Genomic DNA, 22129 nt, shown 5'->3' on the forward strand with positions numbered 1-22129 from the left:
GAGTTTCTTTCCCCACCAGCCAGAACACCCCGAGCCCCCTGGGGGAGTCAGGGTGATGGTCTGGCCTGTGTGGAGTAGGAGCACCCTTGGAATAAGAGTTAGCTCCATTAAATCAGCTGCTACAACTGGGATACACCCTGTAGTAGAGCACCAGAGGAAGAGCAGGTTGTAATTGGAGCATGCAGAATCATCAAGGTTGGAAAAAACCTCCCAGATCATCAGGTCTGAGTGTCGGCTCAGCCCCAGCACCATGGTCACCATGAAACATCCCCAGGTGTCACATCCACAGGTTTTTTGGACACACAGAACCTCCTGAGCTGGAAGGGACCCACAAAGATCATCCTGACTGAGCTTTTATGTTTTCCATGTATCTGTAATACTGAAATTCTTCAGTGTAGAACTCTAAACTCCATGGACAGTGGGAGCTGCTGCTTTCCCCTTTGGGGCAGACACAACAATTCCTCTCCAGGCCTGGCAGCCAAGGACACCTCACTGCCTCAGGCCTGAGAGACGGAAACTTGGGGTAAATTCCTTCATTACCTGAAGCTGTAATTGGAAGATTAATCCTCAATATGCAAATGCGTCAAACTTACAAAAATATGAAAACTCATGACCCGTGGTTCATTTTGGGTGTAGGCCCTAGGGGGCTTTTCCCGAAATGTACCTGAAGGCCCTTCAATAAACAGAACTGCTTTTTATTCCCTTAATTTTGCCTGGCCTCTGTTTTTAGGTAGCCCCAAAAGGCATTGATCCAGTCCAGCTCCTGGCCCTGCACAGACCCCAAAAATCCCACCCATGATGGAAGCATCCAGGGCCAGGGACTCCTCCACTTCCCTGGAAAGCCTCTTCCAGTGCTAGACAAGCCTTTCTCTGAAGACTTTTTTCCTAATATCTCATCAAAACCTCCCCATCACAAGCTGAGGTGGTTGATCAGCCCCAGCTTTGTAAGAAAGCTTCTATCTCACCCAAAACCTGAGGAACAAAATCCTCTCAGTGGTCACCCTCAGCCCACTGCAACGATGGGACCATCCCAGCTCCTGCCATCTGCACCTTCAAACTGGGGGAAAAAATCCCAATATTGTCAATATGAGCAAGGAGTCTCTTCCCTCAGAGCCTGGGCTGAGACAAAAGGCTTTTACCCCAAATAATTTTTAATTTAGCAGACTTCCAGATGGGTTTGTGCCTGGGCACAGACACCCTGCCCCGACTCTAGGCATTAACGAGTTTTTAAAGACAGTTGCACACAACAGACCTGGCACTTAATGAGCCTGTTTGCTCCAGGGGGGGAGCAGAGAGGCAACTGTTGGGAAAGAAAGAAATGCACGAGGATATAAAAGATGTCGAGATTTATTTTAGCCAGAGTTGGAGTCAGGACTGCATAGGGGCAGCTCATTGTTCTGTTTTCATAAAGTCATTTAAGTAGCAAATGGCCCCTGAAACTGATACTCTGATTTGAGTCATGTTGGAAGACATATTGAATTAATGATGCAGGTGTGGGTTGTTGTTCCAAAAAACTTTTTTATAGCAACGGTGGGAGAGGAGAAGGTGGAGGAGGGGGGGGGGAGAAGTTAAATGAAAAGATTTGGTCTATGTTATGTTTTTCTAATATTTGAATTTTAGCTAAGATTACTCTTTCTCCTCTCCTTAATATATTGTTTTAAATAAAAAATGCTAATAAATCTTGAGAGAAATATGTCATAGCAGAGTTTAAAAACTGTAGTGCAATATATAACAGTTCATAAAATATTCTATTCAAATAGCCAAAATTGTAGTGCATTTGGACCAGAAGTAGTTAACTGCAGGAACAGCATTTTATTAGCTACTAAAATTAAGAAAGAGTACTGCTGTTTCACAGCCAGATAATTAAGTACCGTTTTCTCTTTTTTAATACTATAAAATTAAACTTCCTGTTTAAATGGCCTGGTGGGGACTGTAGGCAAAGGGTCGTCTGATGAGCCCTCGGGGCAAATCCAGAAACACAACATAGCACTTATTCACACAAGACTTTAACAGGGTGGAAAACACTGATTGAGGGGGGAAAAAAATGCTGCAGTAAGCGAAAAATTGCAGGTCATAAATCAGAGATCCATTTTTTCACATCATTTTGGCTAATCCATTAAATCGCAGTGCAAAGGAATCTATCAGAAACAGAAGCCACGGCCTTGGGTTCCCTGTCTCCAGATGTTATTAAAAGTGTATGAGCAGTGAAAGAACTCAATTAAAGCCAGAGCATTGATGAGATGTTCCAGCCACACCAGGCCCACCAACCTTTCTTTGCTGGCTCCTCTTTTGTCAGGAACAAAAACCTCTTTTCCCAAAGGGATTTCACTCCCCACTTCCCCAGGGGACAAGGCTTGCTCCATGTTGATCTAAAATGTTTTTTGTACTCAGACTCTGAAGTTGTACACCAAATTTGTGTCAGTAGCAGAATAACACGCAGGGTAACAACCTGGAGTAGCTGCACCTCTTATATTCATCTTATCCTCTTGTGGATCTCTAGGCTCCAAAATTCTTCCTGTTTTGGCTGAGGAGCACAAATACTGCAGAGAATCACCCCAACTCTGCAAATATTAACCCAAATCCTGCCCACAGGGAATTTGCAGGGTGTAAATGAAGGATTTCTGGACAAAGCAGGTGAGACTTTGCCCATGAACCCCCAGCCTCTGTTTCTGGAGGTTGTAGGGTGGGTTTTTTTGGTCAGATCTGATGGGAAACCTGCATCTCCCAAGGAGCAGAGACCCTTCATTCCTAGAGCCACTTTTCTGTCCCTCACACCAGGATTCTCCATATCCAGCATGTTCTGATACACAAAAAAATCCAACACACTGTCCGATAGCTTGTTCCAGCTGCAGGTGACTTTCTGTTTAATGCTGAAGGTTAAAATCACCTGTGAAGGCTTCTTAAATCAGAAAATATTGTCTTTGGTTCCAAAAACACAAGTGCAGCTGCTGCTGCTTTGCTCAGGTCATTATTAATTACAATAAAACACTTCCAATCACCACCAAAATTAATAATAATGTTGTGGTTGAGGCAGTTTGTTGGGATTTGGGAGATTCAGGATCATTCCTTCCTTTGGACCTGACAAAAAATACTTGGTGGGAATTCATTCCTACCACAGGTGAGCAGGTATCAGGTGTAAAATACTCACTGAACTACTTAAAGACTTCTGCATCACCTCGCAGGAAGGGAAAATCGGAAAAGGGGGTTGAAATTCATAAAGAATTCTAGGATTTTTAAATTTTGTGGGTTTTTAGGCAAGAGCAAAATTGCAAAATCTATTTGTTGATTTAAAACCTGAATGCATGGAAATATTCTATTACATCCAAACTTTACTCCAGTTTCAAATTTCTAATGGTGTTATGTTCATTCTACAGAAAAAGTTTTAGAAGAAATCCCCGAAAATCCAGAGTGACACTTGATAACAGCATGACCAGGATTTATTTTATCCTGCTGCAGCTTTTTTCCCCTTCTGAAATGAAAATTCAGAAAAATCTGACTGAGCTTTGTGAAGCATTTGGATTCAGTGTGGTTTTGGCAACATTTCTGTGTCACACCAGAGCATCACATTTGGGTGGCAAAAAAAAAAAAAAAAATTCTGAGCAGAATGTGGAATTTGTTTTGCTCAGATTCCCCCACTGGAGGGAATTTAGGATCCATTGGCTGCCTGGAATCGTGAAATCTTCAGAGCCTGAAGGAATGGGATTTGGGTTTTGTTTTTTTTTTTTTTTTTTTCCTCAGAAGAGAACAGGACATAGTTTGTGCCAGTTTTGTTGTTTCCCTGTGGATCCCTGAGATTTAGGTAGAACTCGTCTGGCCAAGCATCACTTAACTCCCTCAGGAGACTCAACTGAAAATTTTCATGGCATTTTTCTTCAGAGAAAGTGAAAATTAAGAAAGACACTCAGCATTCACCAGCTATGCCACAAGCAAAACAACACTGAGATCCCAGGGAATGTGTCCTGTTGGCAAGCAGCAATTGCTGCTGGAAGGAACCAATTTTCAGTTTCCCAAACAGACAAAGCAGAGACAAAACAAAACCTCCTCCTTGCACAGCCTCATCCCACACACTGAGCACACACAGCGCCGGGGATGCCCGGAGAGCTCAGCCAAGTGTCATTGCCAGGGAAGCTTTAGCACTACCCAAACTTCTTTTCCTGCTTTTTAGGTGGGTGGTTTTGGCCCTTCTCAAGCATCCCAATTCCTCAAGCCCTACAGGAGCTGTGGAACTTTATTGGGGGCTTCGCTTGCAAAATCCTTTCGGTGCGTTCCGGTAACACAACACCACATCTTCATCGGGAAATCCATCTCAGCCCTTAAAGGGGAAAATCAAGTCTTGAAAATCAAGTCTTTTATGTTGCTATTAAGTCTGAGCAAAGGCCAGTTCTAGGGTTTCACCCCTCAGTTCTGCTGGGGCCGTGCATCAGATTGCTCTGGAGATAAGGCCCCAAATTCCGGGATCCCCTCGGAGCATCCCGAGCGCAGCTCCCGGGGAGAGACTAAACACTGCAAAGTCTCTCCAGCAAAGCAGTGCTTTGCATTAGGGCAATAATAAACCACTGGGAGAAGGGAAAAATCACCCTCTGTAGTGTTTAGTCTCATTTAATCTAATATTGGTGGCTAATGGGCTCTGATCTCTGTGTGTACAAGGAATTCCTTCCAAGCTGGCCGCGCTGAGCTCGGCTTTGGCATTTCATGTGGAGCACTCAGCACTTGATACCCGAGGAGCTCACTGAGAGCTGCTTTTAAATCAAATATCCAGAGCTGGAAATACACAGGTTATAAACTGTTGGATTAGGCCCTTTTCTGACCCAGAGATGGGACAACTCAGAGGCGATTTAAAAACTTTTATTCCATTTTCAATCTCATGTGAAGAGACTGTCTCTGTCTCTTTTATTCCATTTCCAGTCTCATTGCCTCATGAGACAATACAGATGTTATAATTCACACCATCACAATCAGAAGCAACTATTTCCTAATTACAATACATTATAAGTGGTTTTTGGCCTATCAGCTTTAGCCACACCATGCTGTAGATGCCTTAAAGTTAATAATCTAAAATTATCCCTTGCGGGTCCCACTACAATGCATCTTTCATAGTTCTGTTTCTCCAAAGTATCCAGTCTTTTTTACAAAAGCATCCTTTGAAACTTGTCTCTACCTCCATTTCTCTCTCAGCAATGTCTGTCCCATTCCATGGCATGCCTAAGTCAGCATTTCTTATTTCAAAATTTGCATACAGATGCACACTGGGTGAGCCTTCTGTCAGGCTTGGAGAATTCTCTGTAAATCCATTTCCCACAATAAACCAACAGCCTGAGATGTTATTTATTTCCTGTTGACTTTAAACATTATAGGAAGCATAAAAAGATGGACACAGACACACCATGGAAGGAGTAAATGTTTGGCAAAAGGCAGCTTTAAGTTCTCCTGGACTTTCTGTTTATTTATTTTTAGTAAATCTCTGGACACAGCACAAATACAGACCCTGTGTTAAGGAGGTCTGTGAGAATTAGCAAGTAGCAGACTTTTTTTGCTGAATTTCAAGAGTTTTAGACAACACTAAAAAACACTGACTTAAGGAAAAATAAATTATTTAGGCTCCTCACTAAGGACCACAACTGCTTTTATCCTTAGGAGCATCCTCCCATCACAAGTTCAAATGAGACCAATGAATGAAGCTGTCTCAGATTTTCCTCTCCCATAATTTCACACATTTATTTCACTCTGCACTCAGATAATTCCCCCCAGTTTAATCCTCACAGACCTCAGCTGTATTTAACTTTGTCAAATTGCAGTTGCAATTCCTCACAGAGTGTTGAAAATCTGAGTTGGCGATATTCATCATGTTTGTAATATTTAGAGCAGTCTTGTGGATGTAACAGGTCACGTGGAGCACTGGAAATGCAGTATTGGGGAAATTATTGCTGAAATTGCCACAAAGATCACAGACCAAAAATGTAATAGAAGTAGTATAAAGGGATTCAAGGAATCATGTTTTATATCACCCTATTTTGAATGAGATTATCTAGATTTGTGACCAATTTGATTTAAACAATGAATTAACAGCAGGAGGAAATATCTAACCTGAGGCTGGCTGTACTTTACAACACTGGAAATGTTTGTATCTCTTCCCCTCCTGTCTCCACAGTTGTAAGTGGTGCTGTTTTCATCCAAGAATTCCCTGAAAATCATTTTCTCTCACCATTCCCCAAATGGTTTCAGAAACCAAACCCTCCCAGGGCTGCTCCCCCAGGCAGAGGGGCTGAGCTGAGGTTTGGGGGCTGCTGAAAACACAAAATTTCTTTCCAATACAGGAAAGTTCAGACAAACTTCCAGTGAACCCCAGACAAATTTCAAACCCCCAAACCACACAGGCTGGGAGAGTTTCACTGTGGAATTTTAGGGTTCATTAACACAGCGAAAGACCCAAAAAATGAGCTGAAATCCCTGAAATCTGGCCCAACCTCCTCCCACGCTGCTGCAGTCCCTACCTGCCCAGGTGAAAGCCATTTCCCATCATTTTATACCCCATTTTTATGGCACTCCCCTCATCCCTGCTCTCCTCAGTGCCAGGCAAACAGAGCAGGAATCTCTGCATGAGACGCCCTAATTGGCAGCAGAGCCCTGGCCCGGCCAACATCTGCAGCTGGTTTTGGTGATAATAAATCAGGGCTGGGGGGTTTCGGTGTGGCAAGCTGCCAGGGAGCTTTCCTTCCCCCAGTTAGCCAAGAAATGGGAAGACAGCAGCAAGGACTGGAGCAGCTCTGGGTGGTTAGAAAGGAGGGGAAAAAACCAATTTCATATTATCCATAACCAGCACTGAGCTCCACTCTGAGATTTCCAAGGACCAGACAACGCCTTTCTTCATCACTGAGCAGCAACTTGTCCAGGAAACCTCAAAAACATCATTAAAACAAGGGCACAAACGCTGCAGCATGCAGGAATGAAGGTTCCTGCCCCAGGCCTGGGAGGATTTGGGCTCTGTGTGTGCTGTGATCACCCAACACTCACTGCAAACACCTCCACAGGTACGTTTGCAATCAGCAGGTTGGATGCTCGAGCCCTGGGTCTCTCCAGATGCCTGCAGCACTGACAGCTCAGCCCCTCACTCGAAATCTGGGTCAGACAGAAACCCTGGATGTGAGGTAATCCCCGTTCTGAACGGGGAAATTCAGACTGGGAAAGAAATCCTAATCAAAGCCTGGAGGAGATGACTGAAACCACTAAGAGAGCAAAATTTGTAACTGACAGAACTGCAAATTTAAATGTTGCTGATCTTTCCTGCTGAGCCTGGCAGCACAGTTTAGTGCTAAGTTTTTAAAATCAGATTGCTGTGGCATTGAGGATGGAGCAGAGGCCAAGGCACTGAGCTCTGCTTGTGGCACATCCACACCAAGCAAGGAGCAGAAATTGCAGGCTGTGCCCTCAGAACTGGCTGGTGCTCAGTTTGGCAGCTGATTTCCAAACTGATCAGTTCAGTTTGGCAGATGATTTCCAATATTTCCATCCCCAGAGTGAGCCAAAACCCTGCCTCTCCAGGCTGCCTTCCCTCCAACCCTCTCTTTGCACTGGAGCATCTCTGCACCCTCAGATATTTAAGTCATTTTTGGATCTCCATTCACCCATCACATCCAGGTCCCTCCCAGTCCTTCCTTCAGCCTTTCCCACTTCCCAGTGCTGTCTCCTGTTGTTAAAAATTCCCTTTCCAGCTACAGCTCCCTCCCACAGCCTCCGCTGCTCCAAGAGTTGTCTGCCCTAGGAAACATCCACCTCATTTACAAGGTCACAGTTATTTTAGCCTGAATCCAGTTATGCAAGAAACCACCCCCTCTCCAGTGCCAAATCCCCAAAGAACAGTGACAAGTGATTATCTTGTGTGAGGCTTCAGTCCTTGAAAGACAACAACAATAATTAACACAATTAAGAATGTCTCTAATGCCATTTTCAACAACCACAGGCAGGTATTGCACTGTCAGGAAGTGGTGATCCACATTTGCCAACAGAATATCTGGCAGCAAGGATTTCTGGAGCTTATTTAAGCTTTAAAGCCCATGGAAGGAGCTGTGCACAATATCCTGTTTGAAGGCATTTCTAATTTAAATTAATGACCTGAAGGCTATCTCGAGGCAATAATGATCTTATTGTACCAAATCCCACCATAGCTGAGGTGAATTATAAATTCCTCAGGCTGATTCTGTGGTTAACGTTCCAAATCCCAGCTATCCAACGTGGTGGTGGCAGTTCCAGGAGCAGATTAGATGAAACCACACAGGCTGTCTTCAGCCTGGCTTGGAACAGGGGAAAAAAAAATGTTCTCCTCAATCAGTGGGAAGCAGAGAAGCCCTGGGGGTGATGAGTTTGGAGTTCTCATTTTCTCCAGGTGTTTTATTCCCAAAATTTTGCTTGGAAAAGATGCCAGAGCATGCAGGTACCAGGTGGGAAGGTGAACTCACCACCTTCCCCCAGAGCTGCATCCCCCAGAGACATCTGGGGGGTTGGCACTGACTTTAGAAAAAGCACAATTGGGTTATAATGAGATAAATGCCCATTTTTCTCCTGAAATTCATCCAAAATGCCAGTTTTTATCCTGAAACTCCTTCAAAATATCAAATTTTCTCATGAAATCCCCAAAATGCCCATTTCTCTCATGAAATCCACCAAAAATGCCTGTTTTTCTCCTGAAACTCCCCCAAACCACCCCTTTTTCTTGTGAAATTCCCCAAAATGCCTGTTTTTCTCCTGAAATTCCAAAAAATGCCCATTTTTCTCCCGAAACTCCCCAAAAATGCCCGTTTTTCTCATGAAACCCCTCAAAAATGCTCATTTTTCTCTCAAAACTCCCCCAAAATGCCCATTTTTCTTGTGAAACTATCCCCAAAATGCCCATTTTTCTCCTGAAACTCTCCCAAAATGCTCCTTTTCCTCATGAAATTCCAAAACATGATTTTTTTTTCTCCTGAAACTACCCCAAAATGCCCATTTTCTTCCTGAAATTCCCAAAAATGCTCATTTTTCTCCTGAAATTCCCCCAGAAATGCTCATTTTTCTCCCGAAACTCCCCCAAACACACCTTGCACACAGCACTGCTAATGGCCAGGGTCACTCTGGGCCCGGTGACGAGTTGCACATTTGTAAGTCCATCTGTCACCTGTAAACAGAACCCGGGAAAAAATCAGGTGGATGAAATTTCCCTTTGAAAAGGCAGGGAACCAAATTGCCCCTGGAAAGGGGCTTTCAGCAGCTGAGAAAAGCAAGCTGTTATTTCACTCAGGGCCCAAGTGCAGGGCAGGATTTGCATTTCAGACACAGGTCTTCTCCACTGAACAGTCCAAGGGATTTCTCTATTGAGATTTTTATCCTTCATCTGCATTTTCTCAGATTTTGCCGTTTTTTAGTTCATCCAGGATGCCATAAACAAAGCTTTCAGTCCAAACACAGCTCAGTTTTAAGCTCCAAATATATTATTAGCATTAGGTTTTGTGCTCTGCTGGGATGTTAAATGACATGGCAAGCTGTAAAAAGGACTCAGTAAAAGTATTAGCAAATCCACAATCCATTTCCAAGTGAAATCTCCTCAGGTTTATTGTTGGGATACCTGAGTGGGAGGAAGTCACTGTTTCCTTTTGATTTGTTTGAACCCCTAATTCAAACCACAGCCTGAACTTTCTCAGTCTGTGAGGCAAAAAAAAAACCCCAAAAAATGAAAACAAACAAAACAAAACCATAACAAAAAACCCAAAGAAACAAACAAAACACACAAAAAACTAAACAAAATTTAAAATTCTCCAAACACACAACAAAAACCCAACCCCACTGGTGCAAGTGTAAGTAAATCACCAGATTTTGATTATTAATTATTAAGAATGACCTTGAATAGAGGCATAGCTGAGCTGTAGTGATTCTGGGTATCATCATCCTACAGAACATTGCAAAATCAAGTAGAAACTTTGTGCCCAACATGCTCCAGCATGGAATAAAGTCAATATTTGGGGACACTGGTCCCTGCTGGTAATGGGCAATTTATTCCCCTCACCCTTCTCCTTCCCAGGGCACACTTTATTATTTTAAGTCCCTTTTCTCAGGGACAGACTTTGCCTCCCATTATTTCTAACTCGTACATGGTGTTGAAAGCCCGAAAAAAAAAATGATAAATTAAATGAGAAGGAAATGTTTAAGGGTTCCTATTCATAACAAAAATACTTAAAGGCAGCTCGGGCCATGAATCTTCCCCCAGCAAGCTGAGATGTTCATAAAGGCCCTGATTCAGAGGAGAAGCTGGTGGATGTCTGCTGCTCGGGGGATTTATGGGGTAGAAGCTGGGATGGGGGAGAGCCCAGGTGAGTAATTAGTTCCTTGCAGAGCTCAGGATGGACTTGGCTTTTCCCACTTGTTCAAAGGCTTTTCCCCCCAAACTGGAGAGCAGCAGGCAGGGCTGCTCCACGTGGGCTGGGGGCTGCTCTGCACCCCTTAGCTGTGTGAAGATTAATGAGGGCCCAAGCCCCCATTTCTGTCAGCACAGACACGTGCATCCAATTAAAGCAGCCAGAAACCTGGCACACAAGTCCCAAGGTGTTTTCCAAAGCCACCCAAAGGTTTTTTTGCTGGGTTTCATTTCCCAGTTCTGCCCAGTTAGGAGGGATTACTGTGCAAAACTCATTTGACTTTTGCTGTGTGTGTCAGCTCTGGGGTGAGCGTGGTGGGGAAAGCTCTGGGTTCATAAATCCTGAGGGTTTGGATCCTGTGTTTACTCAGGGAACAGGAATAGGCCTGGACTGTGGCAGAGAGGTGCCCCTGTCATCGTGTCTCTGTGACACACAGGACCACCTTTTGGGTTAAATCCCCATCCCTGCCCTGCCAGCTGTGGGAATTTTCAATAAATATCAATTCCTGCCCACAAACTGAGGTTCTGGGGCTTTTTTAGCCACAAACTGAACCAGGATCACCCATTTTTTTGCAATAACAAACAAAAGCAAACAAAAATTCCTCAAGAAATACTGGGATGTGGACAGAAATGTCTAAACTTGGTTTTCCAGGCTGGTGAGGATCCAGCAGCTTCTTTCCACAGGTAAATCTCCAAAGATCAGAAAGGTTCTGCTCCCACAAGAGGGAAGCTCCCTTACCTTGGCGCAATTCCTTCCACGACAATGGAATAACATTTTCATGGATTGTTTACCCCGAGCTGCAGCAAAATTAAGCCTGAGAAGCCAAAGCGCAGCTCAGGAGAGCAGAGCTGTGGGTGACAGCCTGGGAGTGTTGCATAACCAGAACTGGAAATGAATTAAGCACAAGTTAATCAACCACGTCTGGAGAATAAAACAAATCTTCAAGCCTTGCATTAAATGCTGAAATATATTCATATATTCAGCCTTAATTTCAGCCACCTCAACACTTGTGAGCTCCAAGACCTTCTTGTGCAGTGTCTCCCAGCATCCAAATTTGCCTGGACTTTCAATTATCCAGACAATAATGAAAACATGTTGGCCAGGCGAGCGCTTGGGTTACAATCACAAATTCTTACTTCAATAACAGCCATAAAACAGAGACCTAAAGCATGTTTTTTGCTTTTTTTCCAAACATTAGCAACTCATCTGATACTTAGGCCAAGGATCCAGTTTCCTGCAAGCTGATGACATGTGAGACCACAACCCTGAGGCTGATATTAAATTATACATATATACATATATAAATATACAGAGAGAAAACCTGTGAAATTACAGACACAGATGTGTTATTGGTGTCATAATTTTTTCCCATTAAACACCATATTAGGTTTATCCCCTCTCTATACTCGAAAATCTTCACATATAAAAGATGAATGGCAACTTCTCCAGGGGATCCTTGTGGTTTAACCTTGTTACAGGAGGTCAGACACGACACACAAACTCTGTTGGTACGAAGATGGCTGGAAAATGGGATTATTCCTTGGCTCTGCCTTCCAAAGGAGAGCAAGGCAGCTCTCCCAGCCCTCCTCCAGCACCCCAAAAAGGACTTGTGGCACTCAGAGAAGCTTGAGGAGCACATTTGGTAGAGGAAACACCAAGCAGAGCCTGCCTGGCAGCACAGACACTGCTGGAATGCTGAGCCATGATGATTTGGGGTGAATTAGCCCAGATTCTCCCCTGTTTTCACTGCTGACCCCCAGTTTAAATCCCTCCCTGCTCCTCTCACACTGTCAGACTGAGCTGTTGGACTGCTGGGGGGACCAGCCCTGCTGACAGCTCTCAGCTCTTCTGGGTGGAAAAAGAGACGTCCTTTAAAGTTGAAAATAAACAAATAAATCACCATAATAAGCAGAGGTGGTCAGAAAGAGTGTTAGAAAAATAACTCAGCTCTCTGCACTCCTTGGCCACTCTGCCAGCCCTGTTTGCTCCCCAAACACAGCCCAGGATGGAGAATCTCTCTTTTCACCCACCCCATTTTCTGAAACTCCTGCTCTGAGCCCGTGTTCCAGCTCTCACATCTCTACCACAACCCCATGAACTCATAGAAAGACACTTGATGAACACAATAAATAATTCCTACAGCATCTGGGGTGGTTTTTGGACCCAAACCCTTGTGGGAATGCACATCCCATTGCCAGGAGGGTTTAGCTGCTGCCTGCTCCTGGAGAGAAGCCCCAGAAGTGCCCAATTTCCAGTAGAATTCTTTCATTTTCAGGGTTTCTTCTTGCAGGAGCTGCGTCAGAGGCTTGGGAAGAACACTTAAAATGTTCCCTCTCGCTTTCCCACCTTCCCAAATCTCCTTGTGCCCAGGGCTCAGGCAGCAAAAACTACAATTCCCAGCCCAAGCAGCTCCAGAGAAGGAAAATTCCTCCCCACAGAACCACTGGACAAAGAGCAAACCCCCAAATCATCTCTCCTTAGAGGGGCAGCAGTTCAGGGAGCCAAGGGAGCTCTTCAAATCCCAGAGGAAAGGCCTGTGATGCCTCGGGAAGGCTGACTTAGAACAGAAACTGGACAGAGTTAAAAAATAAAGCAGGGGTTTATGAAAAGGATCTCCTCAGTGGATCCACCTTGGGCAGCACAAGGACAGCTGGGGTGCTTTGGCTTCCAGAGCAGCCCATCTGTCTGGTGGAGCCTTTTGGGATGAGATTTTTGAGGTTCTAGAAATAAACTGATGGAAAAGGAGCAAACAGGAGCATTTCCAGAGGGCTACAGGGTTGATTTTCCAGCTCTGCAGCTCATCCCACACCATCAGGATCAATCAAAAAACCCAGCTTTCCTTGAAAGTGCTGGAAATTGTTGGTATCCATCAGCTCTGGATCCCATCCTGGCATTCCTGAGCAGTGTGAGTCCCTCCAAATCCCACATGAAACGGGAAGAAATGAGAATTCTCCCTAAACTTTCACCCTCCTCATGGATCCACACCTTTCTTCCCAGCCTTTTCTCCCTGCTGGGTACAAACCTGAAGCTGCAGCCAGGGAAGTGCCTGGATTCCCAGGAGGATCTGCCTGGTTTTCCTCACTCTGTTCATCACACACCTGTGAGGATTTGTTGGATTGTGATTCCATGTGGTGCCATCAACCCTTGGAAACATTTAGAGACCAAAATCCAGCTCAATCATCTTCAAACCCAAAGCCTGAGGTTGTTTGGTCACCATCCTAAAAAACCTTTTCCATGCCAGTTCAAGCAAACAGCACATGATTCCAGACGTGTGGAATTCTGCAAACTCAGTGTTTACCTGCATGTATTCCAGAACCTTCCACAGTCTGATTTCCATTCCTGCCAGAAAATGTATGGAATATGATTTTTGAGCATGCTGGATGCTCCTGCCTGGCTCTGCTTCCTGCTCTGCAGTTTCCTGTGGGTTATTTGCAGGGCTGTGGGCACTTGCAGTTATTTTGGAACTGCATCTCCTAATATGGGGTGGTGGGAACAGAAAATCCCACACAGAACAGTCCAGCTTGGGATGTATTTATTAATCTGATGCCAGGCCACTCCTAAAAATACTCATGCGCCCATCAAGGCACCCCATAAAGAGAAGAAAACCAAAGCAAAATGCCCACAGAGGGATCTGCACCCTGCTGAGCCCAGGAGCTGCTGCAGCCTCAGGGATTCCCAGATCACCCTGGCTCCCAGGGACCAAAGGAAGGAGCATTCTCCTGCCCCTGTGGTGACTGTGCCCAGCACCTGAAGGCCAGGCTGGGCTTTTTCTGCCTCACACATCATCACCCCGGGCCTGAATGGACTGGCAAGGTTGGTGATGATGCGTGAGGCCAAACGGAATCCAGCCCGAGCTGCCAGGGATGCCTTGGCTGAGGGTGCTGACAGGGCTGGAAAAAAAACTGCAGGACAGGCTGGGAGAGCTGGATCTGAGTCCCTGCAGTCAGGCTGAGCTGCAGGAGCAGAGACAGAGCAGGACCAGACCTGGGGCAATACCAGAGACGGGGCAGGACCAGGACCAGAGCAGGACCAGACCCAGGACAGGCCCAGGATCAGAGCCAGACCCAGGGCAGACCAGGACCAGGGCAGGACCAGACCCAGGACAGGACCAGTACCAGACCCAGGACAGGCCCAGGACCAGACCCAGGACAGGCCCAGGACAGAATTAGGATCAGAACCAGGGCAGGACCAGACCCAGGATCAGACCCAGGACAGGCCCAGGACCAGACCCAGGGCAGGACCAGGATCAGACTCAGGGCAGGATCAAATCCAGGGCAGGACCAGAGATGGACCAGGACCAGACCCAGGACAGGCCCAGGACCAGGCCCAGGGCAGGCCCAGGACCAGGCCCAGGGCAGCACCAGCGCTGCACAGGAGGTGCTGGAGCACAGAGGATGCACCAGCCATGTCTTGGCAGTGTCAGTCATTGGAGAGGCTTTTCCTGCAGCTTTCCTCGGTGTGAGGGGACAGGAGGGTCCCTCAGCTGCCTGCACACCTCTTTCCCAGCCCCTTTCCCAGCCCCTTCCCTGCCGTGCTCATGGCAGGCTGTGTTTGTGCTCTGTCCTGCCAGGGCAAACCCTGCTCAGCTCAGGGCTGGCATGGGCAGAGGTTCTCCTGGAGCCTGGCTGTGGGGATGCACATGGACATGGAGGAGACAGGGCCTGGCATGATGCAGGAGGAGGAGGAGAAGGCTCCCAGCCTCTCCTCAGTGCTCCTGAGCCAGACCACGTTGCTGGAGCAGCATCCGTGCAAGGAGCGATGTTCCCCTGCCATCCCCAGTGCCACCAGGTTGTCCCTGAGCACTCCAGAGTGGGTAATTTTATCCCAAATGTGCCTGTCTAAAAATATCTCACTTCTGTGTTTTTTGACCATATGCCCAGGACCATGAAAATTTTTCCGTAGGAAAAAAAGCTGAAAAAAACCCTTAAACCCATAACATCTTGGAATGATTTGACCACTTTCTTCTCAGGACATTCCCTCCTTTTTTATGCCATGATGGGGTTTCTCCTGAATTTAAAACATCAATTTGGCCTAACATGAGGAGAGTGTTCATTCTTCCAAACCATAAAGATCAGAGACTATAAACTGTTGTTCCTTAAATGTTTCATGGCAAAAGGCATTCAAAGCGTAACATTAACACAAAGTTTTCCTGTAAAACAATCTGGGAAGTGTAATCTCTGTAAGAGGTTTTTTATGCACCATGGCTAATTGTTCCTGACAGTATGATTTTACATCAGGCATTTTTTGTAAATTCAACACCATTCGAACTTTATGGCAGGTAATATTCCTTACAACTCCTCAAATCCTGCCCATGTCTAAATTATTGTTGCAGAGTGATGTCTGGGGGGCTTTTTTTTTTTTTTTTTTTTTTTAGCTGCCAAATATTGGGAGCAAATTCTCTCTTGTCTCGCAGTTGTGGCATTGGGAACAACTTTATGGAATTCTTCCACTCCTCTCTGTGGTGTCAGAAGGAGTTTTCACACCTTTAGCACACATCAAAGTGCAAAGGGTTTGTGCCTGGGGGCACAGCAGGATTGTGGTCACCTCTGGATGGAGGAGGATGGAGATGTTCCCAGCCTGGGATGCTGAGTCTGTGACTCATTAAAATTCAGATTCTAAAGCTGTTTGAAGTGTCAGGGTTTTACAGAGCCTGGCTCGAGGGTTTTACCTCACCTGGTGTTCACCTGAGGGTGAGCAGGAGCCAGGTGCTGCCATTCCACAGAACCGTGGAACGTTTGGGGTCACAAAGAACCTTAGAGACCAACTCTACCATGGGCAGGACACCTTCCACTAGGGCTCCAAGCCCTGTCCAGTGTGGCTTTGGACACTGCTGATGCCTCTCCAAGCAGTGTTGTGCCATTTTCCCCAAAACTTTTTCCTCTCATCCACACCTTTGAGTGACATTTCCACATCCACTGGGCCTTTGGTCCAGCCTGCTTTGCCAAGCTGACTGACCTGTGCATGAGTCTGATCCATGTGCACACACATGAAAAAACTCCTTTTGACCAACTCATTCTACCTTATAAAATATGGGTTATAAAATGTTTATGGGGCCTGTTCCTGCGAGGGGCTCATTCCAAAGCGCACTACGCAAAACCCCGCTCTTTTATGGCATGGCAGAAAAGGGGCTCAGTCTGTGCCCCCCCCAGCATCCAGAGATGGGACTGGCCTTCCAAATGGACCACACAGCCTTGCCAGGGTTGCTCCCAGGGCAGCAAGTGAATTTGTGCCTGGGGTTAATTGACAAGTGAGGAAACACTGGTTCTTTCTGCTGGAAATTCCCCGTCGCCCCAGCCATGAGGAGCTCCACAAGAAAAGTCAAAAAGGAGGTGATGGAGTTCAGTGTGGGCCTTCAGGTACCACAGAGGCACAGAAATCCCAGAAAAACCAACCTGGAGCTGCTTTTGCCAGGTCCTCCCAGGTGGCTTCACCCAGCTCGGGTCACTCAGAGGAGGGAAGGAAGCTCCAGAGGATTGGGAGGAGCACGTGGACTCATCTCCTCCTCAAAAAGGGAATTTAACTCCTGGCACTTCCTGTACCTGAGGGCAATAATAAATGTCCAGAGTGTGACATTTATGAAAATTAGAAAGTAAATCAGATTCAATGCTGTGAACATATAAAACACTTCACCTGGAGGCTCAGACCGAATCAAAATAGCTTTCAGTCCACCCATCCCCTAAACACTTGAACTGGAGTTCCATCTCCCACCCTGCTCTTTGTTCTCCCTGAAACTCCCCCACCTCCTGCCCTTTGATCCTACCCAGAGATGACCTTGACCTGCTGGAGAGACCCTGCTGCCCTCCCTGCTTTCAAGTTTTCCCTCAGACATTGAACTCCACTCCTGGTTTGGAGATCTAACAAGGAGCTGTTTCTGCAGGTGCAGCTGCTTCCAAAACGCCACTGATTGATTCTGGAATAATTTATTGAATTAAATTTTATTTCATTCACAGTATTATCTGCGCAGTGTAACAGAGACTCACTCCTGGCTCGTGTCTTGGGGTTATTCTGGGATAACTGAGGCATTTCTTTCTGAAGAGAACAAATTGGGGCCCTGTCCTACGGCAAACCAGCAGCAAAGCTCTCCTGGCAGAGGATTTAATCTCCACTTTTCATGGGGCTGCAGCTCACACTTGGCTTTGCTGAGGAAGACTGCAGCAGGCACTGGGGGAAGAATTTCTGACAGAAATAAAAGAACACCAGCCTCTTCTCCAGGGCCACCTGACTGTGCTCTCCACAAAGATTAAATCATCCTATGGAAAATTCTCTAGGCTAATAGGCACACAAAGTCCAAAAAGCTACTGAATTCTGGGGCTGTTCCAGTGATTTTTTTTTTATTTTTTAACTGAAAGTTGATGTGAACCTGTCCCACCACCTCAGAGCTGCCAGCCCATGGGTGCTGCTCCCTCCTGCCCCATCTCCTGAGTAACAGAAATGTTAAAAACTTTCCTCTGCTGGGTTCCCAAAGGACCCACAATTAGCAGCATCCTGTGGCACCATGATCCTCAATAACATTAGTGATGACAACACCACTCACAACAATATTACAGAGACCCTCACGCTTCACTCCCATCATTCCTGCTCCAAACTCTTAATTCAGGTGATCTGGACCAGTTCACCCCCAGATTTATTTCACGTGTTCAGCAAATCAGTTTCCTCAGCACAAGGCTGAATTATTCATTATACTTTTTCTTCCTAGGATGCAGAAGTTACTAAAAGGTTCCTTTCTTCTATAAAGCATTTTCGTGTTTGAGTATTAATTTTTAAAATCTCCTGCAAACCCAGAGTACTTTGCAGTTGTTTGCTTTAGCCCTTTCCAAATTTGTCATTCAGGCTGGTGAGTGTGCACGCACAGGCACACACAGATAAACTCACACAAGCAGATGGGCACAAATTTCCTGCTAGTTTTTTCTACTCTGGCTCCCTTACAGCCTGGGTTTGGGTCTGTCCTTGATGAGAAACCCAAAGGCTGCTTTGGTTTGAGAAACCCAAAGGCTGCTGAGCTGAAGGTGGACAAGAACTCTGTAATTTAAGTGCTGGACAAATGTTTGATGGAGGAAAAAGCCCTTTACAAGCCCCAAGGTCCATCCCTCAGCATCAGATGAACACATCCACCTATCCCACCAGGGCAGCATCCCTGGCACCTCACTTCTGAAGGACACAACCCTGTTTTTGGTGGTGCAATACCAAAACCCATCAAATATAACATTATGTGCAGCATGAAGCCCATCCTGATTTCGTGGTCAAACCTCCTGCTTCTATCTGCTCCTTCTGCTTTGTGTGCCCACTTCTGCTGGGAAATGGAGTATTTTAAAAGCTTCAGCAGCTCCATGAGGTCACTGCAGCTACAGAAAGCTGTAAAAACTGCCTGGGTTGATGGCTCAAGCAGCCACAGGTCTTTTTCATTACAGAACAGATATAACTCTATGAAATTATTATAATAATAACATCATTTATTTCAACAGGACTGAAGCAAAAAAGCTTTATGATAGTGTTTTATATGCAACATGTGCACCATAAATATTTCCATAAAAACATGCATTAAAATATAAAGTTGGCAGAAAGAAATCAAAAGTCAGGAGGAAAAAAAAAAATCCAGTTAAAGAAGCATTAAACCATAAGCCAGGGAGCAGGGAGCCCCTGCCAGTCAGGGCAGCAGGCTGCTCCTTCTCTGGTTTCAGCTACTTCCCAGCACAAAGGAAAGAGCCAAGTGGTGCTGGAGAAATTCCCTGACAAACTCCCACTCACTCCCCCAGCCTGTCCCTCCTCCCTCAGCACAGAATTCCACAATGGAAGGGCCTTAAAGATCACCCAGTGCCACCCCCTGCCATGGCAGGGACACTTCCCACTGCTCCATGCCCTGCCCAGCCTGGCCTTGGGCACTGCCAGGGATGGGGAGTCTTGGGCAGGAGGCTGAGGTTGTACCCAGAGCTCAGAGACCCCAAAAAACCCTGCAGGGCTGCCCTTTGCACCCCCTGAGCTCGGCGCTCTGGGGCTGGGGCCAGGCTCTGTTCCTCACCCAGGATTTGGGGGGGTTCCTGTCATCTCTGAGGGGGATGCTCTGATTTTATGGCCCTGAGCAGGCAGAGGGGCTGGCACTGCACCAGGGCAGCCTCTCTTCAATCACCAGTTTAAAGGGGCACAGTTACTGCCTTCAAATTGAGAATCACAGAATGTCCTGAGCTGGGAGGGACCCTCAGGATCATTGATCAGCTCCTGGCTCTGTCAGGGACACCCCAAAATCCCACCCTGGGCACCCCTGGCAGCCCCTGGAGCTCTGGCAGCCTCGGGGCCGTGCCCGTTCCTGGGCAGCCTGGGCAGTGCCAGCATCCTCTGGGGGATGAACCTTTCCCAAAATCCAGCCCGACCCCCCTGGCCCAGCTCCAGGGGTTCCCTGGGTGTGTCCCTGTCCCAGAGCAGGGAGCAGAGCTGTCCCTGCAGCCCCTGGGGTCCCCCTCAGTCTCCTCCTGGATCCCCAAACTCCTGGCCATGAATAACAGAGTTAAATCCAACAAAGGGATGAAAACCCAGCCGTGGATCCTCTGAGGAAACCCAGGAGCTCTCAGGTACCAGCCCAGCCCCAGCTCCCAGCCCTGCTGCCAGCCCCAGGCACTGTTTACACCACGAGCACCCACACGACAAAATTCTGCTTCTCAGGCCAATTCTGCTGTAATCCATCATCCCCCAGCAGACTTGTCAGATTGGTTTGTCTACAAATATGTTCACACTTGGAAATATCTCCCTTCTGTGAGCAGCAAGCCATTAAACATGCATTTCTCTGGTTTTCCCATCTTGCTCTCTGTACATAAAATCAGTTCCCTGCTTTTGTCCCCAGTAAATGCCTGTTCCACATTTTTGCATGTTTTAAATATTCACGCATACGAAAGAAGCTGTAAAAACATTGCATGGCTTATTTATTATTTAGTGCACACACTTTTTGCTGCAGAATACCAAAATAAAAAGACATTTTACTCAATTTTTTTTTTCCTTCTCTCATTCCCTTTGTATTTCATTTCCATTACTTTGCTCGTTAAAGTTTAAAAACTACTTTGTTTCCTGACAGTGGGGATTTACTGAGGGAGGGAATACATTTGTACCTGCTGGCGGGGATGGGGGGAGATCTCAGGGAGCTTTTGGCTCATCCCCTCAGAGCCAAATGTATCAGGGAAGCTCCAATCCCAGCTGCTGGAAGTGGAGAATTCACCCCATCCCTCAGGACACAATCCCAGTTTAACATTTTCTCCATGCTTAGGCACCTGCACTCCAGTTTCTTTTCTTTTTGCAACTGCTCCAAACAGCACAGATCCCTCACCCACTGCAGGAATCACTCCTGCAGAAATCCCAGGGCTGGATGTGGCTTTTCCAAGTGTCCCAAACTTCTCTGCAAGGGGCTGCATCTTCTAGCTAGTGCTGGAAAAACTGATTTTTTTAGAGAATTTTAGAGATTCCTTGATGCTGGATCAGGTGCCTGCTCCCAGAGCCACGCTTCAGCACTGCAGTGAGACATGGGGAAAGGCAGACAGGCAATACAAGAAGTTTTTAGCATATTTATGTGCTATTTTATAACACAGAAGTTCCACAGCACGTTGTAAAACCCCTTAAACATGCTACACAAACACTACCTTATTGTGTTTGCTGGGATAGAATCTTGTCTTGCCAGGGAGCTGCACTGGGGAACTTAAAATACACTTTATGTTGGTTTTTTCCTGGGTTTTTCCACCATTTTTTCCAAAGATTTTGACTATTTCTGCCTTTGAGGTGGGCACACATCCCTCTGGAGCTGTAACTATTCAATCCTTGCCTTTCTCCCAGAAAGGAGTGAGTGAATTTTCCTCACCTGCCTGCTCCAGCAGCATCATGTCAGGCAGTTCAGATGGGCTGATAGGAGAGAATTCCCTGCAGTTCCCAGCTGGAGAGGACAAAACCAGCTCCACTGATTTCAGGGAATGCCAGGGAGCTGAGCCTGGAACGAGGAGAGATTTCCTTGTGGCCACATGCCCTGCTCAGAGAAGAACAGGCATTTTCTGGGGGTATCCCTCACTCCTGACTTTGGAATTCACTGCAGCGTTCAGGACTCCTCACACTGCTGTCCCCAAACTGTGGGGACAGAATCCTGCGCTAATTGCCAATGGTAATCACATCCCTGATTACCCAGGGATGGTGTAATTGCATCTTAATTAATGCTCTGGGGTGTTTAGAAGGTGGCATGTCAGGGATTCTGGGCATTGTTGCTGCCAGACAGTGGAAAGAGACCCTTCCTTCAACACCCTTGTAACTCAGGGGTTACTCTGAGGCTACTACAGGTCAAAGCAGGAGGAGGTGACTGTCCCCGAGCCTGGCAGCTCTCCTCAGCCCTTGTTCAGAAGGACACACAGCCCCTGCTGCCTGCTCTGGGGTGCACAGTTCAGGGATTTCAGGCAGGGCTTGCTCCTAATTATGGGTTTGTGGTGGTCAAGGCAGTGCAAAAACCATCATTAAAAAAAAATAAAGCTAAAATATTGTTATGAGTGTGTGTGAGTGTGCTCGGAGCCCTAAATCAGGTTATCCTGGAAGACAGAAGGAATAGAACAACACACCAGGATTCTGGAACATTTCAGTGTCCTGTTGACTCAGAAGATTGGAGCAGACAGGTAGAGCCCAAAGACAGCATGATCTAAATGTGGGCCAAGCTCTAACACACAGCAGGAATGTCTAATTTTAGTCTGTCCAGTTTTGGCAATGTCACCTTTAATTGCATGGCTCATTTGAAT

General features: G+C 46.3%; 2 long non-coding RNA genes across 9 annotated transcripts in view; one reads left to right on the forward strand and one right to left on the reverse strand.

Annotated features, from left to right (window-relative positions):
• Positions 1-16204, reverse strand: part of LOC135285056 (uncharacterized) — a 42286-nt gene extending 26082 nt beyond the window's left edge. For 5 of the 8 annotated variants that reach the window (XR_010350064.1, XR_010350065.1, XR_010350063.1 and 2 more), the window contains exons 1-4: positions 16056-16112; positions 13405-13480; positions 11121-11267; positions 9071-9148 (exon numbers count right to left, since the gene is read on the reverse strand). This is a non-coding gene — a long non-coding RNA (uncharacterized LOC135285056). Of the gene's footprint in view, positions 1-9070; positions 9149-11120; positions 11268-13404; positions 13526-13680; positions 14187-16055 lie in introns of those variants that run through there. The other 3 variants (XR_010350069.1, XR_010350068.1, XR_010350070.1) reach the window with 3 other exon arrangements.
• On the forward strand, positions 14886-17337 carry LOC135285058 (uncharacterized). Its single transcript, XR_010350071.1, has 2 exons — positions 14886-16711; positions 16794-17337. It is a non-coding gene; the product is annotated as an uncharacterized LOC135285058 (long non-coding RNA).
• Positions 17338-22129: the final 4792 nt, after the last annotated feature.

The sequence above is a fragment of the Passer domesticus genome, chromosome 22, assembly GCF_036417665.1.
Source record: "Passer domesticus isolate bPasDom1 chromosome 22, bPasDom1.hap1, whole genome shotgun sequence".
Lineage (NCBI taxonomy): Eukaryota > Metazoa > Chordata > Aves > Passeriformes > Passeridae > Passer > Passer domesticus.